We start from the raw sequence: 26,793 nt of genomic DNA on the forward strand, positions 1-26,793 counted from the left end.
AAACTGGTCTGGACCACTTCAAAGGAATTTCCATACAGACATTCAGACAGGAAAAAATAAGTACAAAAGGAACTCACATCTCAATATCCTGAACAAGATTATCGTGAAATAAGGGTATGGTTTATGACCAAGGCTAGGTCTTCTTGAATGGCACCTGAGTTCACATGTGCCCCCGACTGCCTCTTCGTCCCCATTGACTATAATGGGGGCGGGGGTGGAGTACTTTTAGTCCGGCTGCCTCTCGCCTTGCGCTGCCGTGCCGCAGCCAGAACTCCGCCCCCGCCCCCATTATAGTCGATGGGGACGGAGCGGCAGTCCGGGGGGCACATGTGAACTAGTGACAGGACGATCCGACAGGCTGTTCACCCGCCGGAACAGCCTGCCGGAGTCCCCTGCCGCTAGTGTGAAACTATGAAACTAGCCTAACAGTGATTTTCTCAGGTGTTCAAATACTTATGTTCAGCAGTGCAAGACAAATAAATTCTTTAAAAATCATACAATGTGATTTCCTGAATTCATTTTTTTAATTCTGTCTCTCAGAGTAGGAATGCACCTACAATGTGAATTTCAGACCCCTCCATGATTATCTAAGTAGGAGAACTTGCAAAATCGCAGGGTATTCAAATACTTCTGTTCCTCACTGTAGTTGAGCACCTGAAATGGTGTGGCCAACATTGAGTACATTTACAGTATATACATGAATGATTGAATTTTTTTGGTGTGCATTTTTAGGGCATGTCTAGAAATTCGGCAATACTTTTGTAATTCTATAGGGAAGACTTCTTTATGATCTTATTAATCAGTTAATTAAATATCGGGGTGTTTGAAGGATCATCTTTTATATTACTGGCATATCTAGCTTTAGCTGTAGTGTGAAAGTTTAATTTATATTCTAACTCAACTTTTAAAATATCTTCTCACATATCATGAATGAGATGCAAGCTATGATATCTCATTTTGACTGGTATAACATTAATAATATGTAATAAAAGGAGAAAAGAATGCTTCTGCACAGCTCTTATACAGTAAGGCCTATTGCACATGGACGTTTTTTTTTTCCCGTTTACTGGACGTTTTTTGCGTTCCGTATACGGTCCGTATACGGAACCATTCATTTCAATGGGTCCGCAAAAAAAACGGAATGTACTCCGTATGCATTCCGTTTCCGTATTTCCGTTTTTCCGTTCCGTTTTAACATAGAACATGTCCTATTATTGCCCGCAAATCACAGTCCGTGGCTCCATTCAAGTCAATGGGTCCGCAAAAAAACGGAACACATACGGAAATGCATCCGTATGTCTTCCGTTTCCGTTCCGTTTTTTGCTGAACCATCTATTGAAAATGTTATGCCCAGCCCAATTTTATCTATGTAATAACTGTAATACTGTATATGCCATACGGAAAAACGGAATGGAAAAACGGAACAGAAACGGAAACACAACGAAACAAAAAACGGAACAACGGATCCGGTGAAAAACGGATCGCAAAACACTGAAAAAGCCATACGGTCGTGTGCAATAGGCCTAAGTCTGTGATTTTGCTTCTGTATTATGGCCAGAACACTTGACCCTGTCGCTCCCTGGTACTACTAAACTAAAATCAGTTCCCCATAAGGTTTTATGCTGATCGACGTTCTGTTCAGTAGACCCACAGGGGACCAGGTGCTTTCAACTTTAATGCAGACCTTAAAATGTGGCCATATTAAGCTTTTTTTAGCATCTAAAGGATAAAGCTAAAAATTTATAGTTCTAACTATGATAATATTTGTAGTCGGCCTTCTCAACAGTTTCTGTCTTGAAAATGCAGGGGAGGATTTTTTGTGTGTGAAAGGTACAACTTTTTTAGTCATTTAACCTTGACAAAAGTATATGCTGAATTATACAACAAGGATAGTAATGTTGTGACTGCTGCCGAGTGAGGAGTAAACATAAAATGTACCATATGGATTACAAATAAGGTATTATAAATTCTTTTAATCTGGCTTTGACATGTATAAGATTATCAAACATCTAAATGATGAAATGGTCATAAAAAATTATATTAATAAGTTTTACAGAATCTTAACATATACTCTGCTGCTGTGTTTCAGAAGGATGTTGAATTGGTTGTCGGCTCTGTTTTGCTGTGTGCCAAGAACAAGCTTTCACATTATTTCTAAGTTTATGGGTTGGGGCTCCAAACTTTTGTTTTCATATTTTGTTTATACATAGATCCAAACAGACAGGTTTGCTCATACAAAAATTTTTCCCCCACTGTTTAAAATCTGTGGATATTGATTAACTTGGATCGGTGAATAGATATTCAAAATTTGGTTGTTAGTAAACCATAATTTTAAAAGCAATTTTTCCATTTTGTTTTTAATCTCCCCCCCCCCCCTCTCAGAGTGTTTTAATACAGGGTTTTGAATTGCAGCAGATGCCAAATTTAGCATCTACTGAATCACTTAGAAATGAATGGAATGCGGTGACGAACCTTTATGTACTTTACAAAAAGATGTGCAACAAAGTGCGGAAGAACTCTAGTGTGAATGAGGCCTAGTATATACGATACAACAGTGTGCATCTAGTAAATCATTGCTTTTTCTCTAGATCTACTAGTCAGCTGTCAGTATAATAGGCAATACTGGACCCTAACATATAACAGGCAAATTATTTTTTTACTCCTATAGGAAAAAAAGTTCAGCTTATTTAATCTGATACCCAGTGATTCTTTCAATGCACGTGCCTAAATTAGTTCTCTATTTGTGATGCCCCTTGAGAGCAGCTCCCATTGAGAAGTGAACAAAGGCCATGACCCAGAGGTCAGAGAGTAACTGAGGAAGGTCTGACCTTCCTTTGTTGGGAGCTGCTCTGTTTTTTTGCCTAAGTAAAGATCACCAATACATTAACTAAAGAGGATTAAAAGGTTATACCCCTAGGGATCTGATTCAAGCAAGTGGCGAAATCCAGCACGCAGGACACTTTACATTGCGTTAGTGCTGGAGAGATTCACTTTTTCCAGCAATGTTGTCACATGAGAGTCATTGAGGCTAACAGAATTACTTTCCAGTACAAAACCGCACCCTGAATTCAGACGGATGCTGACTGTCAAAAAAGGCAGATGGATATATGATTGATAGATAGATATTGGATATATACTATATAGATAGATATAACAGGATATAGAGTTGAGATGACCAATATAGATAGATAGATAAATAACAATATAAGATGGATACAGATTATAATATAAAGGTATCGTAGAAAAATAGAATATATAAATTAGATAGATATATGATAGATATAAGATGGATTGATAGTAGATAGATAATATAGAGGTAAAAGCAGATACATAGGTATTAGATAGATAGAATAGATATGAGATCAATAGATAGGTATATGATAGATATAAGATGGATATACTTTAGATAGATAATATAGAGATAAAGCAGATACATAGATGATAGATAGAAGATAGATATTAGATAGATAATATAGACAGAAAGCAGATACATAGATATTAGATAGATAGAAGATAGATATTTAGATAATATAGAGATAAAGCAGATACATAGATATTAGATATAAGAAAACAATATTAGATAATATAGAGACAGCTAATAATACAGAATAGCAGAACTGAGTAACTAGTAATAAACAGAGGTTCAAGTCCTTAGGAAACATGACTCGGGGATCCAATAAGTAGAACAGCTTTTGGCCTTAAAAAGGCTCTGTTGCTGAGATGAAACTTTAAAACAATTTTTGAATAAAAATAACTTTTTTCGTATTTTTGGAGAGTGCTGCCTTTTTGCCTTATATGCCAGATATATATAGATATATAATTTTACAGATAAAGCAGATAGATTTGAGATAATATAGAGATTGATAGATAGATAAAATCATATAAGTAGTTTAATTGACGTGCTATGAAATTGGCCCTAGTGGGTGTATGAGAATGGGAAATTAGATTGTGAGAATATGGAATATGTGGAATATGTTCAGCTATATGAATGAATGAATACATAAACAAAAATAGATAATAGACTGATAGATAGTTAGCAAATAGATATAAAGACATGGGTATATAGAGAGAAATACATCTTTTCTGTGTAAAAATGTGGAAATCCTGCAGGATTTCAAATCCCACATACATTGTGTATATAAGCCTTCTGTCTTCTACCTTGTAACTTATATTTTTGTTATATGAAAGTATCCAAGGTGAAATTAATTTATTGACTGTCCAGCTGTCCAGTTTCTGTTATTTCCTATTCAGTTAATTCTTTTTTGAGCAATATGAACATACAAGAGAGTTTGAAAAAAATTACCAGAAAAGTAAAGGTGCAAGTTCATTGGTAAATAAAAAAAAAAAATATATATATATATATATATATATGTATATATATATATATATTGTATTATATATAGTATATACTGTATATATACAGGTGAAACTCGAAAAAATTTTTATATTGTGTTTTTTCAAAAAATTTAAGGATATGAATTAATGCAGTGCAGCTTAAAATTAGAATTTTGTGAAAAGGTTCAATATTCTAGGTTCAAAGTGTCACACTCTAGTCAGCTAATTAATCCATACCCCCTGAGCAAAGGGTACCTCAAAATTGTGACTTTGGTTTTTATAAGCTATAAGCCATAATCATCCAAATTATACAATAATAGGCTTGAAATATCTCGCTTTGCATGTAATGAGTCTCTCATATGTTAGTTTTCACCTTTTAAGTTGCATTACTGAAATAAAATGAACTTTACACGATATTCAAATTTTTCGAGTTTCACCTGTGCTCTGTGTGTGTGTATATATATATTTAATATATATAATATATATATATATATATATATATAAAAAAATGTGTTCATTAATAAATTCTACTTATAATTGTACTCCAACCAAAAAGCTGACACTTTAATCACAATTAATAACCCAATAAAAACCGTGGCCACTGGTTCCTAAAGTAATTCAATGTTAAAAATTATTTCAACATATTTGCTATGTTCCATGGGTTTAGAGTTTCCAGATGTAATTCTTAAGTTGTTCATCTAAAACAGTCACAAAAAAATATAACTTTCCCCAACTATTCAACTCCGTGCAGAGTTTTTGAAAGTGTTTGATACTGAATAGAATATTAACAAGTAAAATGTTGCCAGCCGTTCTTTTTAAGGGTTGTGCAATTGCCAAAACAAATATCACACTATACTGAGCACTCATATAAGTATTAGTATTAAGACCTCAACACTGCCATAGTCATTTGCCCCAAGTTGCAATAAACAAGTTGGCAATATGCCCATGTTTGCTTGTTAAATTCACTAAAGTACTGCTGCCAAATAAATGCCAATATCACTGCAAACATAAAAAAAATACCAATCCCACTACCAAAATTGTAAAAATTCTAATATTACTACTATGGCTCTATCTATCTATCTATCTATCTATCTATCTATCTATCTATCTATAGCATCACTACTGTTTCCCTGGGGAAAACTGCCTTAAAAAGTTTGATTCCCAATTCGTCAATAAATGGGTAATAGATCAGTATTAATATATAAGTCTTCGCACTCATCTTCTGCATATTCCATTCATTCAGCTATTTATAACAGATTCAGATCTTATAAAATGTAGGAATACTATTATAAATAGCTATTATAACTGATATATAGCTAAGACCTGCCTCCCCTTGAAAAATACAGTGACCTATCAGATACAAATAAGAGGGGATGCAGGTTTCCAAGTTTTGTGGCCAAGGAAAAAAAATTATCTAAAAATACAGTAAGAAAAATAATAATTTCAGTATCGGGGCACCAATATATACTCCCTTTTTCATGAACCATGAAAGTTCATAAAAAAAAAACTGTAAGATGTGAAATTCACCTAAAATGTCTACCAAAAATGAAAGTAAAACTTTCTGACAAAAAAAAGGTATATTACTTCTATTAAATATAATTTCCTCAATACTGTCCCAGCAAAAATAAAAAAAAAATAAATATTGGAACATATCTACACCTGCATGACACCTGCCTTGCCTTCTTTCCTATTACACATATTTTTATTTTACATTTTATTAACTTAATTGAGTGGCATTAGATTTCAGCTATTTGCCAACCGTTAGCCATAGAAACTTGTGATTCTAATAAATAATTAAAACTCGCCAATCTGTAACTGGTATACAGTAGCTATAATCTCACTATAGTAGTGTCATATTAAAATATTTATATTTGACTTCTATTTCTATTATTATTGTAGAATTAACTATACTGTATTTACGTTACCATCCATGCTATTTTACATACTGACTCTAGACTCATTGTGTACTTTTTGAATAATGTCCTTATACTTATTTCAACGCAAAATTTTCATTTGTGCTATTTTTATATAGATGCTATTCAAAATATAAGAAAAATTCAGGATGTTATTGAGTTTGATAAATATTAAATAAATATATAAAAATTTGAATAGATAAGAACATACAGGACAGGCATCAGGGGCTATGGTATGACCTACTTCATGCACACATATCATAATTTTTCTCTTTCTATACAATGCTCCAATTTTATGTTAAATATTACATTATTTTGGCAATAGAATAAAAAATGTAAAACTATAAATAAAACATGAACGATGGTCAGATGACATTTATAGCCATGAAAAGGATTCATATCAATTCAGTCATTTTTATAATTCCTATTACAATGTTTTTACTTAGGAAAAAATCCCTATATATATATATAAATGATAAGAAATATATTTTCACAATTAGCACAAAATAAATTGTAATGCTCTTATTAGTCTCACATTTCTGTCCTAATATCAAATATTACTTCCATTCACTGCAACGGGTACCTCTAAAGCCTAAAAAGTGACAATAACAACAAGGTCATATTTGCCCTGAATAATATTTCTAATTAATAATCAAGTCACACACTATTGCTACGATTCAATATTTTTTTTTTTTACTTTTTTTTCCTAACATTGGCATTTATTTGGAGAGACATAAATATTTTAATATTAAAAAAATATATATATAGTATTTATGCCAAGGAAATCAAACAAAAATTCCTTCAATTAACATATTAAAATGTAGCTTTAATGATGTGAATAATATTAACAATATCTTAGTTTTATTAACTTACATGAAGTTTTTTAGCTAGTAGTATCATCACTACAGGGACCTTCCACTGATTATGTATAAGGCTATAAATCTTTTATAATTGATGACTGCAACTATAAGTCATTTATAAGGGTGTGTGGATACCTATACATTGATAGTTTTGCATGGATGAAAATCTGATCCAGTTTCTCTGACTGGCAAGAATAAATAACATACAATAAAAAAGAAATATTAAAATATTCAGCAGGTACTTTCTAAATTCCTTGTATCAGCTTCCCAGTAATACAGATAGGAGAAAAATATATAGGTACATAGAAAATAGGCACTGTCATGTTCATGTGGTATAATATAATTAACAGTAATTTTCCTCATAGTTTCCTTACAGGTTGTTCAGATGGATTATTTTTTACAATATTGCTGATTCTGATCTTTAACCAACATATGATATGTATAACTGTGAATTATTCTTTGTCATCAAGCTAAATTCTTATTAATACTGCACCCTAAATTAATATTTTTTGACCCTGAATTACATGAACAAATGTTGATAGACATATAGATACAAATAAAAAGATAGGTATATAGACATATAGCAAAAGATAGATATGAGATAGGTAGATAGATATGAGATAGATAGATAAGACGTATAGAAAGATAGATAGAAGATAAAGAGATATGGGATAGATAGATAAGAGATGTAAAGAAGGATAGATAGAAGATAAAGAGATATGATAGATAGATAGATAGATAGATAGATAGATAGATAAGAGATGGATCGATAGAAGATACATTAGATAGATATGAGATAGATAATATAGATATGATAATAGATAATAGATAGATAGATATAGATAGATATGATAGATAGTAGTTAGATAGAAGATAAGATGGATAGATAGAAGATACATTCGATAGATATGAGATAGATAGATAATAGATAGATAGATCTGAGATAGATAGATAATAGATAGATAGTAGATAGATAGATAGATAAGAGATGGATAGATAGAAGATACATTAGATAGATTTGAGATAAGATAGATAGATAAGAGATGGATAGATAGAAGCTAGAGATATTAGATAGATATGGAATAGATAGATATAGAGAGCTCTATATAAACATATAGCTAGAGATACAGACAAAAATTTACTTACAGTAGATATATAGATAAATTCTATGTCACTTTCTATTGTCACTTATCATTAATCTTAAGTTAAAAAAAAAGTATAATTTGGCAGTTAATACAAATTTACCATATCATTCGTGGTTTAGAAATTTCAAAATGTGAAGTTTTAACCCCAGTTTGACTTTTAAGAAAACTCTCCATAATTATTATTTTTTGCTGTAAAAACTGTGCGTGTGTATTGCGAGGTGGATAAGGATAATCAAAGAGCATTCTGTGACCTTTGGCAGCTTTGTCTACTGCAACTGTTATAACTTATTCTATAATAACATGAGACTGTCACAGAATGGGTTAAAGTTAAAGTGTTAAGGTATTTGCAAAGGTGAATCTACTGCATTGTCAGGACTTTGTACTTATCACTCTAACTTAATCCCAGTTTTCTCCCAGCCGGCCATTCAAACTGTGTCTAACTGCCTCTTATATATCTCCCGACACTCATTATACAGCCATACAAATCGTAACCCGTGCTGGAGGGATTGTCACTATGGGCTTCCAGCAGTATGTACTGTCAATTTTAGCTCCAGGCTGACATTTAAGCTATTTATTTTTTATGTGTTTTTTTAATCTCACTTTTTGGTCTTGATTACAATGGCACTGATACAATAGTATTTTGCCTTTTAAATTTACATAAAGTTTTAAGATATAAAAAAAAATGGCCTATTAAGTATAGGAAAAAGGAAAGCATTACTATAGATTTTCTTTTATAAGAGATAATACATCAAAAAATATAATTCAGCCAAATATTATGGGTCAGACAAAAAAGAACAGGATTAACTTTCTATAAATAATTCCAAGTCAAAGGGGGTTAAAAATTTGACATTTGACGATATAATACAAATATGTAAAGCGACTTTGTTAACATGAGCATTATTATAACATATCTACATGAATATACCAACATTTATTTACAAAAAATTGTAAAGCCTTTTTATAAGTGATTATAAGTATAATAATAATAATTATTATTATCACTAATACATGCTCCTCAGGGCGCAGAGGCTACGATAATCCATTGAAATTCCCCGCTAAAAACACTTCCGCAGAAAATTTTTATCTATCTCTCTATTTCATATCTTATTGTGTGTATCTATCTATCTAATATCTATCTGTCTATCTATCTGTCTATGTATATATCATATCTATCTAATATCTATCTACCAAGTCAAAGCGGCTGGGCAGCACCTGCAAACAATAGTAGAACAAAAGTAGAAAAAAAGGGGTGCCAGCCGGCTGTGGTGGTGATCCTCCCGTCAAACCCATAAATGAAAAAGGAAGTTCCACGACGCTTCCCAAAAATAGATACATGTTTATTTCACCAGATGCAACGTTTCGGTTCTCCCTTTGGAACTTTTTTCGAGCAGTGACCGTCACTGCTCGAAAAAGGTTCCAAAGGGAGAACCGAAACGTTGCATCTGGTGAAATAAACATGTATCTATTTTTGGGAAGTGCAGTGGAATTTTTTATCTATCTATCTATCTATCTATCTATCTATCTATCATCTATCTATCTATCTATCTATCTATCTATCTCAATCTATCTATCTATCTATCTATCTATCTATCTATCTATCTATCTATCTATCTATCATCTACATCTATCTATCTATCTATCTATCTATCTCATATCTATCTATCTATCTATCTATTCTCAATCTATCTCATACTATCTATCTATCTATCTACTCTATCTCATATCTATCTATCTATCTATCTATCTATCTATCTATCTATCTATTATCTATCTATCTCCTATCTATCTATCTATCTATCTATCTATCTCATGTCTATCTATCTATCTATCGCATGTCTATCTATCTATCTATCTATCTATCTATCTATCTATCTCATATCTATCTATCTATCTCATATCTATCTATCTCCTATCTATCTATCTATTATCTATTATCTATTTATCTATCTCATGTCTATCTATCTCATGTCTATCTATCTCATATCTATCTATCTCATGTCTATCTATCTCATGTCTATCTATCTATCTATCTATCTATCTATCTATCTATCTATCTATCTCATGTCTATCTATCTCATGTCTATCTATCTCATGTCTATCTATCTCATGTCTATCTATCTCATATCTATCTATCTATCTATCTATCTATCTATCTATCTCCTATCTATCTATCTATCTATCTATCTATCTATCTATCTATCTATCGATCGATCTATCTATCTATCTCATGTCTATCTATCTCATATCTATCTATTATCTATCTATCTCATATCTATCTATCTATATCTGTCTGTCTAGCTGCACAGCTAGAATCAATGGTGTTTTGTAAAGACACACCATTCTCAATACAGGGAAGATATTTCTGCCATAGTGTTTATTGGACCAATAATATCAGGATATACAAATATAATTACTATAAGGTTTACTGTGTATGTTCCCCTTTAAATGTCTTATCTATCTAATTTTGCAAAATAATGATTCTTTTAGTTCATATTCCACTATTATGTATACTTTTGGCTGACTGCTCCAGAAATCAGGTTTCCCCTCGGTAGTGGACTGAGCAGCCATGTAACAGGCTTCTAAGCTGGTAGAAAAAGAAGTTTGCTTTATTTTCAGCAGCCGAAGTGGAAGCTTCCTTCCGAAAGTGGAAAAATGCACTGAAGAGCAGCAGTTTTAAAAGAAGAATCTACTTTTTCCTTGATGGCACTGAACCCCACCCCATCTGCACTAATCTATCTCCTGGTGAATGTGATTCTCCTCATTACTTGCTCTTTCTTCCATTACTCTCAGGGTTACATCAGCAGCTGGATCATTGCTGTAAAGGAACTAAATGTCGGTTTGCGTTTTCTCCATATTATCTGAAAGTTCATAGTCTGCCAAAATTATTGAATGCTTTACTTTCACTTTTGATACATGGATATTGCCTGGGAAACAGAGACCGCTTTTATATCGCCTATTCCAAGCACATTCCATTGTCTGTATATATGCAAATGTAGCAGAGCTGACTTTGTCATTTAACCATTTAAGAACGTATCATATGGACAATGATAACTCCATGCGCACAATTGTATTACAGCTCTATTTAACCACCAAGTTGTAATACAGCGCCCATGGAAGTCAGGGGACCGTACTGTTCCTCCGTATGACTCTGATCGTATACAGAGGTTGTTCCTGGCAGAATCCACTAGGTGCCATGTACAGATTAGCAATGAGTGAATTGGTTTGTCCTGCTACGAACAACTCCGAATCGTTCATCAAATTAGCGGTACTGTGGCCGAGGGACTGTATTTATAGCGCTGTTAAAATGGATTATTCTGATGAAGCCAGATTTAGATGGCTGCCGGCCTTGCAAGACCATTTAATCTGCGCATTGCGCCGTTACTGTGAGTAGCGGTACATGCATGAATATACTTCATTACGTATCCGAACCTTGGATTTGTGGCATATGCCACAATCCTAACGAACTCATGTTCGGATTTGTAATGAAGTATATTTATACATGTGCCGCTGCTCACAGCAACGGCGCATGCTCGACATTAAAATGTCGGCAGTCATCTCTATCTTGACCTCATCGGAAAGAAACCAATTTAACAGCGCTATAAAGTCAGTCCTTTGGCTACAGTAAAGATAATATGGTGAAGGAATCGGGTTTATCTGTAGAGGGAACCGATTCATTCATCACTAATCTATGGCAACCAATGGAATAGATGGAATCTGACTAGAATAACCTCTGCGTGAGATCGGAGCCATAAAGAGGAACAGTACGGTCCCTAGACTTCCATGGGTGCTGTATTACAACTTGGTGATTATATGAAGCTGTAATACAATCGTACCCTACCATGAAATACCATAAGATATGGCACCGGTTTATGTAAAACTACATATATATATATATATATATATGAAAGGACAAACTTAGCTCTGCTACATGTGTGTACATTAACTGCTGCAAGCTAATCTTATGAGACCAGATTCCTTAAAATTGTCGTGATCCAAAACCATTTAAAGCACGTTGAAAGGGGCATAATGCACAATTCACTATTCGTGAATTTTCCTGTGCCACCTTGACCCTCAACCCAACACCCTCTGTCAATTGAAGGCACATTTTGTTATCTGCCTGGCATGGTTTAAGCAAATATTCTTTGTCAAAGCAGTTTGCTGAACACTAAGAGAGCACTTAATTAAAAGGCAATATTAATAATAATGGTCACAGACTCGGTATAGCAGTGTGGTATCCCCTATACAATATATGGCAGAACTGTATGGGCATGGCACATATAAGACAAAGGCCTGTGCCGTCGGAGAGGCCCACTGGTGTTTATAGCCTATCTGGAGACTCTTGCTGCAGTCTGCGCCCCAGAGTCTGTCAGAAGTATGTATGAATATTCATGTGGAGCCTGCACCTTGCCAAAAGTAATATTTAACCTCTACGGTGTCTGTAGCTGACACACACACTGCATAAGAAACTTCATGCTGCAGCCTGAGGCACAGATTTACTAGTCCAGCGCATATCGAAAGACTAATGCTAAAGAAATAAGGCTTCATGTACCCTGATGTAGTACAGATCTATAATACTAAACCCACTGCAGTCCATACTGTGCCTCTAATTCTCTACAGAGTCACATGGAGGGTTTTTTTCTCATGGACAAGTTGCGTATCATAAGTGGTCCTTGGATGTCATTGGACCTTTTGCAAGAGCTGTATTGGGGCATCCATCTAAGGGCTCTGCGAAACGACCCAATGTTCCAGCAGTGCGAGCCCTGATGGATGAAAGAGGACCATCAGCCAACAAGTGAGCATTTTCTTGCTCAATGGCTGATCAGTTGCTTGATTACACGGGCCAACCATTCCCAACCATTGGCCCCGAAAATTGTGTAGTCTAATTGGGGCCTAGTTGTCAATGCCCTAAAATGCCACTGTATTTAAAAATGACAAGCAATAATAGGATGTATATATGGTACATTATGCAATGAATACACCTATCATCCATCAACCACCAGATCTGCTTTGATTCAGTGAAAGTGTCCAGTGGTATTGGGCACCAAATTATCTGCAGCAAATCCTTTAAATTCTGTCCTGTTCTTTCATCTTTCTATCTTAGAGGACCAAACAGGCTGGCCTTCACTTCCCATGCCCTTTAATGAACTGGAGGAATCCGTTACTCTGTTACCAGCTCATTGGTTGTCCTTCCTTGGACCACTTTTGGAGCACCCCACAAGCCATTTGAGAGATACCCATGACAGTTTGGTCCTCGTCAAAAACGCACTGGTCTTTATGCTGACTAGATACTTAGGGGATCATTTATTAAACAGAAATACGCCTATATTAGACATATTTGTGGTGCAGATTGCTATCACACCAAGTCTAAAAAAAAAGGGCATGGTGTGGGCGGGATGGGGACGGGCTGGCAGGCCCCTCTCATTTGCCATTTTCTACTCCTGTTTTAGATGTAGAAAATGGCCTGAATGTAAGACAGCTAGGAAGCTGTCTTGTGTTTAGAATCGGCGGTGTATACGCAGAAGTTATGTAGAGGCCTGTGCCGCTACATAACTCCGGCAGATCCACCGCCAGTGCAGGGCCTTATTAAGGCCAACGTCTTAAATGCCGGTCTTAATAAATGTGCCCCTTCGTGCCTTGACATGGACCATTCTTAAGAGAGCCTCAATGTTATTTTCTTCACCTGCCAGTGAATGTTAATGTTATGGCTGATCGTGAGGTAACTATATCTAGCATATATCTAGCATCAAATGTCTTCTTATGTGGCTAGGTGGACATTGATAATGGGCTTGGTTGTTATTGTAACCCCTAATCTCACTGTTATACATATTTCAATACAAAGGGGCAAATTTATTAAGATACATTAAGATTAATAAGGCCCTGCACTGGCGGTGGTTCCGCCACAGTTATGAAGAGGCGCAGGCCTCTACATAACTTCGGCGCATCCATTGCCGCTTCTAAATGTAAGCCAGATTCCTTGCTGTCTTACATTTAGACCATTTTCTATGCCTAAACCAAGTGTAGAAAATGGTAAATGAGATGGGCCTCCTGTCTAGCCCGCTTCCATGCCACGCTCACTTTTTTTAGACCTGACGTGAGCGGGGAAAAATCACAGATTGCAGCGCAAAGAACCTTTGCACCGCAATCTGCGCCAGAAAATATATAGGCGCATATCTGTTTCATAATGGCCCCCAAATTGTTCAGATGGGAGTACCGCTAGCACCACAAGTGCTCTTAGCTCCCCCGGTGGTCACGCCATGACCTATTATACACCTATGAAATAAATGTGCAGCACAATGGACCACAATGTGCATTTTTTTTATAATTACAGTTATTACTATTTCAAATCATATTTAAAAAATTCCATAATTTCCATTTTCTTATCTTCTGTCAATACAGGTAAATAACCCAACAGAAATGAAAACAAAGGCTGCAAGCAAGACAACTAACCAACTAACTAACAGCATGAATACAGAAGATAACTTCTTGGAATTGCATATGCTTATGAACACACTAAAATGGGATTTTAAAAAACCGCACTCAGGATATTTAGGCTACTTTCACACTTGCGGCAGAGAGATCCGGCAAGCAGTTCCGTCGCCGGAACTGCCTTCCGGATCAGGCAAAATGTATGCTAACTGATGGCATTAGTAAGACTGATCAGGATCCTGATCAGTCTTAAAAATGCCTGATCAGTCGAAAAAATGCATTGAAATGCCGGATCCGTCTTTCCGGTGTCATCCGGCAAAAACGGATCCGGCATTTATTTTTTTCACCTTTTTTTCAGTCTGCGCATGCGCATACCGGAAGGACGGATCCGGCATTCTGAATGCCGGATCCGGCACTAATACATTCCTATGGAAAAAATGCCGGATCCGGCATTCAGGCAAGTCTTCAGTTTTTTTAGCCGGAGATAAAACCGTAGCATGCTACGGTTTTTCTCTTTTGCCTGATCAGTCAAAACGACTGAACTGAAGACCTCCTGATGCAAACTGAACGGATTACTCTCCATTCAGAATGCATGGGGACATACCTGATCAGTTCTTTTCCGGTATAGAGCCCCTGTGACGGAACTCTATGCCGGAAAAGAACAACGCAAGTGTGAAAGTAGCCTTATTTATTATTATTTCACAGTCGGTCTATTGATTCCATTGAGAACTTTGCAATGCTCTATTTCCCTTATGGTGGCGCTGTAGCGAAATGAAACACATGTTGCTAGCGTCCTCTGCAGATTACAACTGATCTCTGGAGGTTGCTGCAGTGGGACATCCGGTGATCACCTGACTATAGCGGGAATCTTTTAAAAAGAAGTGAATGTCCAAAGCGGGCAATTCCTTAAAGGTAATCTGTCACCAGTTTTATGATGTCCTAACAAAGGGCAACATAAACTACTACTTTGCAAAATGCTTTAACTGACTGACATTTTTCTAAAATCTTGTATCGAATAGCTCCAGTGCATGCCAATGAGTCCTGAGTATTTATAAGAATTCAGTTGGAAAAACTGTCAATGGAGAAAGTCAGAAGCTCATAAATATCAGGACTTGTTGGCATGTGCAGAAGCTGTTAGAGCCTAGCAGCAGAAAACTGGTGACAGATTCCCTTTATTAAATAGCCTCGTGTATAATGTGATGGAAAAATTAATCCAGTCAGCAAAGGAAGCAATATGGACAATCACAATACATTAGTTAGTGCCTTGTATTAACTTTCTCTACATGATAAATTCTATTTGCTGAAGTAATATGCATTGTGGCATCCTAATGTCTGTAGCTGAGGGAAGAGACTTAATAATAGCTGTAGTTGTTAGGCGACATATCCCTAGCATCCAGTCTGTCTTGAAGGGAATGTGTCATCAGAACATTACATCACATTATACACTGCTCGTTTCCATGGTTGTGACCACCTTGCAATCCATCAGTGGTGGCACATAGAGACGAGCGAATCGAAGCTGACAAAGTGGAATTAGTTCCGAATTTAAGGAAAAATTTGATTCGCACCAAATGCGAATTTCCTCACGCTTCGTGGTAACGATTCACATTTTTTCCTAAAATGGCTGCTGAACGTGTGAGGACATAGAGAAAGGAACTCTGGGAAAGTAGGATCACCCATACTCACATGCATGCAGCCAATCAGCAGCCAGCCCTGTGATGTCACAGCCCTATAAATAGCCTCAGCCATCTTAGATTCTGCCGTTTACCAGTGTACTTAGTGCAGGGAGAGACGTCTGCAGGCGCTAGGGACAATGATAGAAAAAAACTTTATTGTGCTAAAAAAAAAAACGATTTACAAGTGCAGGGAAAGATTATTCAAGGTGTAGGGAAAGTATAGCGAGGAATCAATGACAGCATTTATGTTGAACAGGGTTCAGTCGGGGAGGTGACAGCCTGGGTAATAGGAACCTTGCAGCACTGACTGGGGATCTAAATTGCCATTATACAGCTCTGTAATTCCAGCAAACCGTTCTTATTAGGGTGCAAGTGCTGTTTGATACAGGCATTAACAGGGTTTATTACAAGGAAATATTTCTACATTTTATTTGCCCTTGTGCGGTGCAGTTATATGTTCTAAAGCATTTTTGGCTTGTATTAGTGATAAAAAAAAGTGCTTTTTATTGCGTGTATTAGTGGAAAAAGAAAAAATATCTTTGCCGCCGAGCGGTGCAGTTATCTGTTTTAAAGCCCTTTTTTGCGTGTATTAGTGAAAAAAGGAAAAATATATTTTCCGCTTAGCGGTGCAGTGATACATTCTAAAGCCCAGTTTGCCGTATATTACTGGCGAAATAAAAATATATTCGCCGTTCATCGTTGCACTTATCTATTGAAAAGCCTTTTATGTTGTGTAAAAGTAGAAAAAAATGAAGGCCTAATTGCTGTTCAGCGTTGCAGTGAGATATTTTACAGCCCAGTTTGCCGTGTATTAGTGGCGAAATAAAAATATATTCGCCGTTCATCGTTGCACTTATGTGTTGAAAAGCCTTTTGTGTAAAAACAGAAAAAAAACTACAGCCTAATTGCTGTTCTGCGGTGCAGTGAGATATTTTACAGCGCAGTTTGGCGTGTATTACTGGTGAAGTAAAAATATATTCGCCATCCAGGGTTGCACTTTTCAGTTGAAAAGCCTGTTGTGTTCTGTAAAAGAACTAGGACCTAATTGCCCTTGTGCGGTGCAGTGCTATACTCCAAAGCCCAGTTTGCCATGTATTACTGGCGAAATAAAAATATATTCGCCATCCAGCGCTGCACTTATCTGTTGAAAAGCTTTTTATGTTGTGTAAAAGTAGAAAACAATTAGGGCCTAATTGCCATTCAGCAGTGCAGTTATATGTGGTGAAGCACTTTTCGCAGGATGGACCGAATTACGTAGTGGTGAAATTTTTTATGGGAAACAGGCTTTTTTGGGGAAAATTGATGGGTGATAGTAGACTTTCTTCTGTGTAAACCAAATTCCATTATCCTTTCATTGGTGACATTTTTTATTTCAACCATGTTTTCTTCGGGAAAATTGATGGGTGATTGTACACCTCCTTATGCGGTATGGACTGAATTAAGTAGTGGTGAAATTTTTTATGGGAAACAGCCTTTTTTGGGGGGAAAATTGATGTGTGATTGTAGACTTTCTTCTGTATGAACTGGATTCCATTATCCTTTCATTGGTGAAATTTTTTATTTCAACCATGTTTTCTTCAGGAAAATTGATGGGCGATTGTAGACCTCCTTTTGCTGTATGGACCGAATTGCGTCTTCATTGGTTTTGCAGTAAACATAATGAAGACGCTGATGACAACACACCAGCAGACTTTGCCTTTACCCTCTATTCACATTAAATCAAGCAGCTTCACTAAGTTGAAAACATTCATGTGTTTTTATCTGCTCCGTCGGCATTCGATCTCCACTGCACACAAGACCTGACAGGAGAGCCTCTGCTTTGGAGTCCAAGTCCAGTTTCTTAAGATCAGGGGTTCTATCAGAATTGTGTGTAACAATCTTGCTCTCTATGCAAAGCCATAACAAAAGTAGGCATACACATCAGAGGAAGCTGAAGCTGGTTGCCTGCCCCAATTTTAATTCAGGAGCAGTAAACAGCGGGAAGCAAATAGAGGTGGCTGAACTCCGCTGCTCTGTATCTTTTGTGAAGTCAATGTCTCCAGCAATGCCCCTCTCGCGAATTACAGCAAATACATTATTTTCTTGTAGAGACCTAAGAATTATGTTGGAGGCATGTAGTGTATGCAAGCCATGTGCGTCCCCTCTCAATTAAGGGCCTACTTGTCGTTCAGCGGTGCAGTTATATGTGGTTAAAGCCCTTTTTGCAGTGAATTTTTTTGTGACACTGGCTTTTTTTCGGAAAATTGTGAAATAGTGAATGTACACCTCCTTTTGCAGTATAAACCGAAGTACTTAGTGGTGAAATTCTTTGTGACACTGCCTTTTTTTTCGGAAATGTATGGGTGAGTGTACACCTCCTTTTGCGGTATGGACCGACTCACTTGGTGGTGAAATTATTTATGTGACACTGGCGTTTTTCGGAAAATGTATGGGTGAATGTACACCTCCTTTTGCGGTATGGACCGACGTACTTGGTGGTGAAAATTCTTTATGTGACACTGGCTTTTTTTCGGAAAATGTATGGGTGAGTGTACACCTCCTTTTGCGGTATGGACCGACATACTTGGTGGTGAAACTATTTATGTGACGCTGGCGTTTTTCGGAAAATGTATGGGTGAATGTACACCTCCTTTTGCGGTATGGACCAACTTACTTAGTGGTGAAATTCTTTGTGACACTGGCTTTTTTTGCAAAATGTATGGGTGAATGTATACCTCCTTTTGCGGTATGGAACGACTTACTTAGTGGTGAAATTCTTTATGTGACACTGGCTTTTTTATTTTTTTATTTATGGGTGATTGTACACCTCCTTTTGCGGTATGGGCCGAATTACGTAGTGTTGAAATTTTTTAGTTCAAAGTAAACTCCGCTGCTCTGTATATCTTGTGAACTCAATGTCTCCAAATATGCCCCTCTCGAAATTTACACCAAATGCATTATTTTCATGTAGAGATCCAAGAATTATGTTGGAGGCATATAGTGTATGCTAGCCATGTGCGAACCCTCTCATCACTCTCACGCTGTTCTGCACCTGGTTTGCCTGGGCGAACGGAGTCACACAGGGGAGGAACTGCTCAGTGTCCTTCATCAAGAAATCGATTCCTGGCTTTCTCCTCAACAACTCAAAATCGGAACCATGGTGACCGACAACGGGAAGAACATGGTGTAAGTGCTGCGTCAAGGAGGGCTGAGCCATGCACCCTGCATGGCACATGTGTTAAATCTGGTTGTCAAGCGGTTCCTGAAGTCTTCCACCCATCTGCAAGACATTCTAAGAATGGCCAAGAAACTTTGCATGCACTTCAGCCACTCGTACACTGCAAAGCACACCCTCCTTGAGCTGCAGCAGCAGAACGGCATCCCCCAACATAGGCTGATATGCGACGTTTCCAACCATTGGAATTCCACCCTCCATATGTTGGACCGACTGTACAGAGAAAGGCCATCAATGATTTCATGATGATCCAAGCGGACAGGAGTAGTCCCCTGTGTAACTTCGATGTCAGCCAGTGGCAGCTCATGCTTGACACCTGCCGTTTGCTCAGGCCCTTTGAGGAGGCCACGTTATTTTTCAGTTGCCATGACTACTGGATGAACAATGTCATTCCTCTGCTTCATGTCCTGGAACAGATGCTGGTAAATCTGGCTGGTCAGGGCACTGGAGACGTGGCACCTAGAAAGATGGTGGCAGAGTTTGATACGTTTGTCTGTCAATATCTGTTTACAGTAAGTGAATCGCAAGGATATGCAAAAACCAACCGATGGGGTGTCAACCGCCAGAAGTAGGTCATCAGCACGAAGGAGCAGTCATTTTCACAACTCAAGATATCCTCCCGGAAGCTTGACCTCTGCACGTTGACGGTCTGCATTGCAAAGCTTGTCTAAAAGAAAAATCCCGAAGTGCACCCCCTTGGAGGAAACTCTTGATCCGGCACAGGCTTCTTTGCTCCTTCAAAAACAATGGACTCTGACACGATGTATAATAGCGGTCCGACGAAGCGCTAGTTCAGCGCGAAATGGCCGTTACCACCGATCCCCAGTGATAGGCATGTCCCGCTCCCCAGCCTGCCTAGATGTCTTCATTTAAGAAGCAATAAAGCCTTGATGTTTAACCAGCACTGGTGAGTGCCGCACTTATTCTCTTTCTTACTACTGCCTCTATAATTTCTCATACACCAGACTGAAAGAGTATTCCAAGCACCTCTCTGCCCACATAGCTGCCGAGAAGCAGAAGGGTCTTGCCATTGAAATGGGCTCAGAGCTGAACCTAAAAGCCAAATTTTCCTGTTTACCTGGACTCAAAGGAAAGGACAGAGATCCACTGGCTGTGCTCATACAGATTTCATCAAAGCCTCCACTCACCAAGGCAAGCACAGAGGGATGATCTATTGGAGGTGTTACCAAAGACCTTTACTTGCCTCCCGCTCTTCCTGTATAACGGCTCTGAGGCGCTCATGGCTATCGCAGGGATGTGGTTCCAAAGAAACTTTGACTGTTGTTTGGGTAAGCTGGTGATCAGTTCTCAGGACCTTACTTGGCTAACAGCAATGCGGACCGGGTATGACGTATCTGGATCAGTGTCGGCCACAGAGCTTGTTTTCTCTGTGCCCGTCGAACCTCGCATGGACATTTCTTATGCCATCCACGCAGAGGACTTCAAGACTTTATGGAATGACATTCATAAATCAAAGGACGGGGTCATGGAGAAGTGGACAATTTATTCCAATGTCTTTACTCGCATTTCTTCAGACACTTTAGAATCCACTTATCAGCAACCCAGCTCATCACGGAATGATCTGGAGTCAGCTTGTTTGCTGGACTGTCCTCCAGTTATCAGCCATAACCCCATACATTTCTTGATCCGTGTGCATTACCATCCGGGTCACTCCGACACTGGTCGTCAATCCATTCTGGTTGATGAAGCACTTTGTTTTTCCAGTTTGTCTTTTAAATCTTGTGGTTTTGCCCCTTCTGTGTTGTATTTTCTGTATGTTAATATCCTGTTTGTTAAATAAGCATTGTTTTTTCTCCCCGTTCAAAAAAAAAAAAAAAGAATTGGCTTGTGATTTGGTAGCCAAAAGCAGGAGTGGGTACAAAACACAGAAGACATGCAACTATTCAGTTCACGTGTCAGCTCTGTTTTGGATCCACTCCAGTTTTTTTGGGCTTTAGCAATACTGATAGATTACTGACCAAATGCTGACCGAGTGAAGGCGGATGCTCCACAGACAGCATCCGTTTTTTAGGGGTTATTGTTCTGATGGATCAGAGGAAGGGCAAAATAATCAGTGACGTCAACACAAACTTACTGCTGACACCCTCTCCACTCTATTGGGGGGGCTCTACTTGTATAAGCGTTTAATAGAAGAGGGTCTGTAGACATCTATGTGGAATCAGCTGATGACGGTGTAAAAGGAATGCGCTTCTTCCTGTTGACCTGTAAGGCTGAGCTCATACCTGACTTATTTGGTCAGTTTTGGCCCCGTGACTGCCCAAATAAGTGAAGTGTGCAATGATTCTAGGAGCGACGCCTGTCATCTGCATGTCATACGGACTCACAGTATTATATCACTACCAAAGCAGACTCCCTATGCGTGTTACTGCAAGGCACAGTGTTCTACACCTCTATAAAGGCTCTCTGCAGCCAGGAAATAGCCTTTTTTTTTACAGAATTCGCCACATATTTATTCGAATCAAACCAAATTTTCCCCCCAAAATTTGGCAAACTGGTGAATCGAATTTTTGAAAAATTCGCTCATCTCTAGTGGCACACTATAGGAAAAGGAACCGGCCTCTCTGGTGGCTGGGACCGTGGGAGTGCACATAGGCTAGTGATTTTTCCTATAGTGTGAAAGCACGACCGCTGCTGCTGGATTGCAGGGTAGTTGTAACCATGGAAACGATCAGTGTATAATGTGATGGAAAAATGAATCCAGTCTGCAAAGGAGGCAATATGGACAATCACAATACATTAGTAAGTGCCTTGTATTAATTTTCTCTACATGATAAAGTCTATTTGCTAAAGTTATATGTATTGGGGCATCCTAATGTCTATAGCTGAGGGATGTTAGGGATATGTCATCAGAAAATTACCTATTGGTTAAATTAAGTTTTTTTTTTATTTTTTATTTTGTTTTAAAATTTACCATGTCTCTATATTAAAAAAATTTATATAATCATGATTTTTTACACTGGCCACTAGGTCTAAAAATAGGTCCTTAATTCTCTTTTTTGTACAGGTAACTTTTCAGTAGCTATTATCCTTATCACAGACAGAATTACAATGACAAGTAACACCACTATATATATAACATAGGATCTACTATTCACTATAGGTGATATCACATCTTATCAGCTCAATCCCGACCTCTGCACAGGTCACAGAGCATGCCTAGAAAACTTTCACATAGAAGTTAATGAGGTCCCCTCCTGTCCATTGTGTCTATGTCCCTTGTAGCTACTCTCAAAGAACAGGAAATGTTGCATATGTTAGACCTAGAGGCCAGTGTGAAAACTGCAGGTATTTAGGATATTTATTTAAATATTTTTACTCCAGCATGGCCTTACCACACTGTTCTGTTGGCTTCTATCTCATCAAACATTTCTAAAAAGAATAGCAATTATTTTTTGCAATTTTCTATTATAGTTGCCCCATTTTTTCTTTTCCTGTATATTTCAACATAGGCTATTTTAAGAATAATGTAAAGGCTTTTGTATATGTTTTGTATATGCCTGTTTTAGTTGATGCAGCATATATGGGCTGCCAGCAATTTTGGCTCCTTCTTCCCTCTGTTATGTTTCCCCTAGTGCAGTCTCCTGTTCAGCCCACATGTAAATTTAGGATTATATGAGAGTTATATAACTCCCTTAATTCTCACTCACTTACTGTATGTGTGAGTGCAGTGTGCAAAATCCCCTGTCTAGCCTATGAGCTTCAGCCTGTCTCTCTTGCTCTATGCTTGGGATAGGTCAGCAGGGGGCAAGGAAACAGTGTGAAGCATCTCATAGAAATACACTTGAGATTCTGCACACATTCCGGATAGAGAGTTAGTGCAATTCTGGGGAGTTGTATAACTCTGTAGTAGGGATGAGCGAACACGAACTGTATAGTACAGTCCGGGTTCGGTGTTTGGCGCTTTCTTGGCGCTTTTTGAAAGGCTGCAAAGCAGCCAATCAACAAGCGTCATACTACTTGCCCCAAGAGGCCATCACAGCCATGCCTACTATTGGCATGGCTGTGATTGGCCAGTGCAGCATGTGACCCAGCCTCTATATAAGCTTGGGTCACGTAGCGCTGCACGTCACTCTGCTGTTACAAGTGTAGGGAGAGGTTGCAGCCGCGACGTTAGGGCGAGATTAGGCAGTGATTAACTCCTCCAAAACACTTAAGACAGTGATCGATCTACAGCTGTGGATCATTGAACTGCTGCTATTCAATTGCTCACTGTTTTTAGGCTGCCCAGAGCGTTTTTCAGTCACTTTTTTCTGGGGTGATCAGTGGCCATTTTGTGGCTTGTGGTGCGCCAGCACAAGCTGCCACCAAGTCCATTTAACCATCAATAGTGTGGTTATTTTTTGCTATATCCTACATCAGGGGCAAACTGTCACCAAGTCCATTTAACCATCAATAGTGTGGTTATTTTTTGGCTATATCCTACATCAAGGGCAAGCTGCCACCAAGTCCATTTAACCATCAATATTGTGGTTATTTTTTGGCTATAGCCTACATCAGGGGCAAGCTGCCACCAAGTCCATTTAACCATCAATAGTGTGGTTATTTAAATCTATCCCTAAAAGGGTATATTAGATTCAAGGTGCTGATAGGGTCATTCTCAATAACTTCACACACACGCTACTGTGCTTATCCAAGTATAATTCTGTCCGTAAACGTATACCTGTCACCCAGCGCCTAAATAATAGGCCTCAAATTTATATTCAGCTAAATCTGTGGCTATTGCTGTAGCTGCTCAAGTTATTTTGTGTCCGTCAAAGCACAGTTTTTGTTCTGGGTTGAAATACAATTCCCAACCTAGCAATTTTCGAAATTAGTGGTTTCTGATGTATCAGGCCTACTTTAAATCTATCCCTAAAAGGGTATATTATATTCAAGGTGCTGATAGGGTCATTCTCAATAACTTCACACACACGCTACTGTGCATATCCAAGTCTAATTCTGTCCGTAAACGTATACCTGTCACCCAGCGCCTAAATAATAGGCCTCAAATTTATATTCAGCTAAATCTGTCATTACTGCTGTGCCTGTATTAGTGTAATACGGTACCTAAATAGATAGCCAGATAGTGTTAGGTGTCTGTAAAAAAAGGCCTGAATTTGAATTCAATACATTGGGCCAAATAATATTTTTCTTATTGTGGTGAACGGTAACAATGAGGAAAACATCAAGTAAGGGACACGGACATGGTCGTGGTGGTGTTAGTGGACCCTCTGGTGCTGGGAGAGGACGTGGCCGTTCTGCCACAGCCACACGTCCTAGTGAACCAACTACCTCGGGTCCAGCAGAATTTACAGCGATATTTGGTGGGGCCCAATGCCATTCTAAGGATGGTAAGGCCTGAGCAGGTACAGGCATTAGTCAATTGGGTGGCCGACAGTGGATCCATCACGTTCACATTATCTCCCACCCAGTCTTCTGCAGAAAGCACACAGATGGCGCATGAAAACCAAGCCCATCAGTCTGTCACATCACCCCCATGCATATCAGGGAAACTGTCTGAGCCTCAAGTTATGCAGCAGTCTCTTATGCTGTTTGAAGACTCTGCTCGCAGGGTTTCCCAAGGGCATCCACCTAGCCCTTCCCCAGGGGTGGAAGAGATAGAATGCACTAACGCACACCCACTTATGTTTCCTCATGATGAGGACATGGGAATACCACCTCAGCACGTCTCTGATGATGACGAAACACAGGTGCCAACTGCTGCGTCTTTCTGCAGTGTGCAGACTGAACAGGAGGTCAGGGATCAAGACTGGGTGGAAGAAGATGCAGGGGACGATGAGGTCCTAGACCCCACATGGAATGAAGGTCGTGCCACTGACTTTCATAGTTCGGAGGAAGAGGCAGTGGTGAGACCGAGCCAACAGCGTAGCAAAAGACAAAGAGGGAGCAGTGGGCAAAAGCAGAACACCCGCCGCCAAGAGACTCCACCTGCTACTGACCGCCGCCATCTGGGACCGAGCACCCCAAAGGCAGCTTCAAGGAGTTCTCTGGCATGGCACTTCTTCAAACAATGTTCTGACGACAAGACCCGAGTGGTTTGCACGCTGTGCCATCAGAGCCTGAAGCGAGGCATTAACGTTCTGAACCTTAGCACAACCTGCATGACCAGGCACCTGCATGCAAAGCATGAACTGCAGTGGAGTAAACACCTTAAAAACAAGGAAGTTACTCAGGCTCCCCCTGCTACCTCTTCTGCTGCTGCCGCCTCGGCCTCTTCTGCTGCTGCCGCCTCGGCCTCTTCCTCCGCCTCTGGAGGAACATTGGCACGTTCAGCTCTCCATCTCACAAACATTTGAGAGAAAGCGTAAATTCCCACTTAGCCACCCTCGATCCCTGGCCCTGAATGCCAGCATTTCTAAACTACTGGCCTATGAAATGCTGTCATTCAGGCTGGTGGACACAGACAGCTTCAAACAGCTCATGTCGCTTGCTGTCCCACAGAATGTTGTTCCCAGCCGGCACTACTTCTCCAAGAGAGCCGTGCCTTCCCTGCACAGCCAAATATCCGATAAAATCAAGTGTGCACTGCGCAACGCCATCTGTGGCAAGGTCCACCTAACCACAGATACGTGGACCAGTAAGCACGGCCAGGGACGCTATATCTCCCTAACTGCACACTGGGTAAATGTAGTGGCGGCTGGGCCCCAGGCGGAGAGCTGTTTGGCCTCCTCCTACTCAGCTTCCTCCTCCTCTTCTTCCACCTGCTCATCCAGTCAGCCACACACCTTCACCACCAACTTCAGCACAGCCCGGGGTAAACGTCAGCAGGCCATTCTGAAACTCATATGTTTGGGGGACAGGCCCCACACCGCACAGGATTTGTGGCGGGGTATAGAACAACAGACCGACGAGTGGTTGCTGCCGGTGAGCCTCAAGCCCCGCCTGGTGGTGTGCGATAATAAGGGGCGAAATCTCGTTGCAGCTCTGGGACTAGCCGGTTTGACGCACATCCCTTGCCTGGCGCATGTGCTGAGTTTGGTGGTGCAGAAGTTCATTCGCAACTACCCTGACATGTCAGAGCTGCTGCATAAAGTGCGGGCCGTCTGTTCGCGCTTCTGGCGTTCACATCCTGCCGCTGCTCGCCTGTCTGCACTACAGCGTAACTTCGGCCTTCCCGCTCACCGCCTCATATGCGACGTGCCCACCAGGTGGAACTCCACCTTGCACATGCTGGACAGACTGTGCGAGCAGCAGCAGGCCATACTG

At 39.0% G+C, this 26,793-nt stretch overlaps 1 long non-coding RNA gene across 1 annotated transcript in view; it reads left to right on the forward strand.

Moving 5' to 3' along the window:
• The window catches only part of LOC121006200, a 36,692-nt gene extending 21,917 nt beyond the window's left edge, over positions 1-14,775 (forward strand). Inside the window, exon 2 of the long non-coding RNA XR_005780069.1 lies at positions 14,650-14,775. This is a non-coding gene — a long non-coding RNA (uncharacterized LOC121006200). The remainder of the gene's footprint in view (positions 1-14,649) is intronic.
• Positions 14,776-26,793: the final 12,018 nt, after the last annotated feature.

The sequence above is a fragment of the Bufo bufo genome, chromosome 1 (genome assembly GCF_905171765.1).
Source record: "Bufo bufo chromosome 1, aBufBuf1.1, whole genome shotgun sequence".
Taxonomy (NCBI): domain Eukaryota; kingdom Metazoa; phylum Chordata; class Amphibia; order Anura; family Bufonidae; genus Bufo; species Bufo bufo.